This window comes from Pteropus medius, unplaced genomic scaffold (genome assembly GCF_902729225.1).
Source record: "Pteropus medius unplaced genomic scaffold, Ma_sr-lr_union100, whole genome shotgun sequence".
NCBI classification, from domain to species: domain Eukaryota; kingdom Metazoa; phylum Chordata; class Mammalia; order Chiroptera; family Pteropodidae; genus Pteropus; species Pteropus medius.
Genome location: NW_024352786.1, coordinates 2,804,122 through 2,808,273, shown reverse-complemented (window position 1 = coordinate 2,808,273; position 4,152 = coordinate 2,804,122). Strand labels below are relative to the sequence as shown.

The 4,152-nt window shown below is 33.2% G+C and overlaps 1 pseudogene; it reads left to right on the top strand.

Annotated features, from left to right (window-relative positions):
• The first annotated feature begins 3,164 nt into the window (after positions 1-3,164).
• On the top strand, positions 3,165-3,282 carry LOC120591332 (uncharacterized; annotated as a pseudogene).
• The last annotated feature ends 870 nt before the right edge of the window (positions 3,283-4,152 follow it).

Here is a 4,152-nt window from a genome sequence, read left to right as displayed (position 1 = left end):
CATGACTCAGTAAGTTCCCATTTTTCTACTAGTTCATTTGTCATTGCAATAGATCATCTTGATCATGCAATTTAGCTCACCTAAACAAAAAGAGGATTCACATTTTATAGTAAAGCAAATCTTAAAAATTGCTTTCAAGATTCAGTCACTATTTTTATATAATTTTTAATGACATAAACAGGCTTAAGATAATCTCTTTAATTATAGTGTAGTATAATCCAACTGGAAAGTTCTATTTCGGTAATCATAAGCACATATTTTACTAGTGCCAGGATCTATCCAGACATGCCTTGCCTTTGTGCATGAATTATTATATGATAAGATTTTCAAAATTTTATAGGATAGAAATGTGTGATTTCATTTCCACATACTCCTCAGGAGGGCCAATTTATAGGAATGATTTCTGAGTTTTAAAATAAAATATTTGTCCACTCTTTCCTGAGGTCAATCAATATAAAAATGTTTTTGTGGTTTGAACAGTGGTCCCCAAAAGTTATGTCCACTTGTGACCTCAGAATGTTCATACCTTATTTGGAATAAGGATCTTTGCAGACAAAATTAAGGTAGGACCTCAAGATTAAATCATCTCAGATTAGTGTAGGTCTCTTATAAAGAGACAGAAAAAAAGAAACAGAGAGATGCAAAGAAAGGGCCACATGAAGATGGAGCGGTGCAGCTATTAGCCAAGGACCACCAACAATTGCTGGGGGCCACCAGAAAAGCTAGGAAAAGGCAAGAAAGAATTCTTCCCTAGAGCCCTCAGAGTGAGCGTGGTCCTGCTGGCATCTTGATTTTGGACTTCTAGCTTCCAGAACCATGAAAGAATCAATTTTGATTGTTTTATACCAAAAAATTTGTGGTAATCTATTATGGCAGCCCTAGAAAATTTATGCTTATAGAAATGGATATTTCCCACAATTAATTTGAATGTTCTTTCTTTGGGTTTCCTGGTGGCTCTCAAGGTTAGGTTTTTATCACTAATCTTAGAAAATCTACTATAACACATTTTGCTATGTGTGAAAGTTTCTGGGAGTTTTGACCTATTTTTCCCTGGATGATTTTTTTTTTCTTAAATAACTTTCATGTGAGAGCATGGACCTACCTCTTTCTGCAGCTAAACTGTATTTTTTAACTATATTTTTATAATTGGCTTCCATAAACTTTATATTTGAATAAGATGTCCTCTAAATATCAATTTAAGCTATCATTAAGAAAGTATTTATTAAGTCTTGTGGTTAACAATTCCACAACCAATTTTTTTTTCTGCCTTAGATCAGGTTTATTTGGGGGTCTCTATGAGGTTATATATCCTATTTCTTATATAAAAGTCTAGATTTTTTGCTCACTATGATCTTCATTGGCTTCTGTTTCCTAACTTCAAGATAAGAATAAAAACATTTGAAGGGCATTTTACGATTTACATTATATTCTGCATACAACATGCTGTTCAGCACAAATTAATGTAACTGATATAATTTTACCTTTTTATTATTTGGAATGTGTGGTTTTAAATAAAATGATAGTGTGAATAACAGTTCTGAGCTTCTCGTGGTTTTATTATCTTATATATCATAGAGCTTTTTATATAAATATCTACCAAATGTTTAATGGATGGATAAATAAATTATTTTTTATTTTTATTCCAGAGAAAAATGCAACTTTTAGGGACCTCCTGCCTCCACACTGTTTGCTGTAGACAGCACTAAGAGAGGAACAGGGAATGCCATGGGTGGAGCTGGGCAACACTAATGACTCTAGTTTTTCCCAGACTCTCCAAAAACCAACAAAGAAAACCATGACTGAGAGTAGTTTCCTAACTTGGAACCTGTAAAGAGGCTTCTGGGATAGGGTCCGCAAAAAGTTTTCTATGAAAATATATGCATATTCCTGGAGAATTGCATGACTTTCATCAAAGTCTCAAAAGGGTTCTTGATCTAAAAACAAGCTTAGAACTACTGATTCATAGGCTTCAGTAATAGATACCAAAGAGAGAAATATATAATATATGTACTAAAGACATTTTTATTGCTGTAAGAAAAACTATAAAGCTATGAACCAAACAGTATGTATGTAGCCAGCTAAAATAGTCTTATCTTTCAAGTCATACTCCATAATGTTATTTTCTTAATAGATGGGTGTCCCATTGTAAAACTGCTTCAGGATCATACTCTCCTGTGTTATATGTTTCCAATTTCATAGTGAGAATTTATACTCACACAAGAGGCCTGATTTGGCCAGCAAATAGCTAAATTAATTTTACATTCATGTCTTATTATGAAATGTCTCATGATTTATTCCTACATTTATTACTTTATCTTAATGGTTTCATCTTTATTTTTACTCAGATATAATTGACATTATAAAAAGAGTATATATCCAACTCTACTTAAAATGTATACATATGCAAAATTCTCATTAGACTTATCTTAGCACTTTTAATAAGTATCTGAAACCAAAGTATTTATTAAGTATAACACGTCTGCCATCTGGAGAGTTTTCTTATTTCTGTACTTCCTCCCATTTCCTGTAACTGGATCTTCTTTTCTGAGTTTAGATTTGGGTCCAAGCCCTTGCAATCTCCCCCAGGTAACAGTATAAGCACAGTTCCCGCAGAAGAAATAAAATGAGATTGGGGCATATTATAATAACACTTTCAAGTTCCCTTGCATTATTCCACATTCCTACACAAAACATAATAAATATATCATATTATTTCCTGCTTCTGCTATACTGTGTGATAAAAAGTAAGTCTCAAAGGACAATGTCTACTCTGACCAATACTAAGAACAACCATATGTATTCAATACCTGCCAAAGTGTAAGCTGATTCCTGATGTCACTGAATGAGATTACACATTTTTGTATGCTGACAATAAAAATAAAATTTTTGAGAGATGTGAAGCCAAGTGAAAAGGTAGAATCAAGGACACATATTTTAAAATCCTAAAACAGAATTCCTCCATACCTGTAACTTTCCATTTAAATGCTAATTTGCCCATATGGTTTTTTATATTGGTTGCTTTCTTTCTTCACCACTCCTCTCTTAATGATGTTCATTTTGTGTGAGACCTCAGGAAAAGACACATGTCCTAAGCTCCTACCTTAACTCCCACTGTGATAAGATTACAGTGGGCATTGAATGATTTTTTAAATTCAAATGAAGAAGTCTATAGCCATGCCACCCTGAACATGCTGATCCCATCTGCTCTCGGAAGCTAAGCAAGGTCGGGCCTTGTTAGTACTGGGATGGGAGATCGCCTAGGAATACCACGTGCTGTAGACAATAAATAAATATAAATGAATGAATGAATAAATAAATAAATAAATAAATTGAAATGAAGACTTTATTAAACCAAGTGTGAAGTTTCTTTAAGAAACATAGAAACAAAGGATTCAAGAATGCAGAGCAGATAAGTAGTTAAACATCTGATCTACAAAGCCATAACGTAACAATAACAAAAAGCATTAGCACTGTTAATATTTTTCAATGTCCCCTTTTAAAGCCTGAGATCAGAGATCAACAACTGCTGTAATGAAGAACTATGTGAACTTTTTACCTAAAATATCCAAATAGTCAAAAGCTTTTTCCAGATGTAGCTTTCTAACCAGTTTAGTATTTAATGCTTAGTTCATCTGGTAAAATGTACTCCTTTATTTCTGAGGCAAGTTATTCAATTATAATTTTTTCCTCAATACAAAAGAGATATAATGCTTACTCCAGGAGTCTTGGAACAAGGAAAGGAAAGGAACAAAGCAAAAGAAGAAAGAAAATGTGAAATACTCATAAAGCCACATCTCAGAGAGATATTTATCACTTTAGATTTTTTATAAAATATAGGCATTGGGGATGGAAATGATAAAAATGATCAATTACCCACATACAGCCTTCCACATTCTCTTCCCATTCTACATGTGCCACATGTTGAAGATGGCAGTGCCACAGAAATAAGAAGCCGATTCCTAGTATTGCCAGAGAGAAAGTCACCCACCAAACACCCAATTAGACCAAGATGTGGGTAAGAAATAAACATATTAAAACACTGAGATTTTCACTTTTTTTGGCAACACTTAGTTTATTCTGACTAATAGAGTAATTTGTACTCTGAAATGAGATGTTATCTTAACAAATCCTTAAATATGTCATTAACTGAGC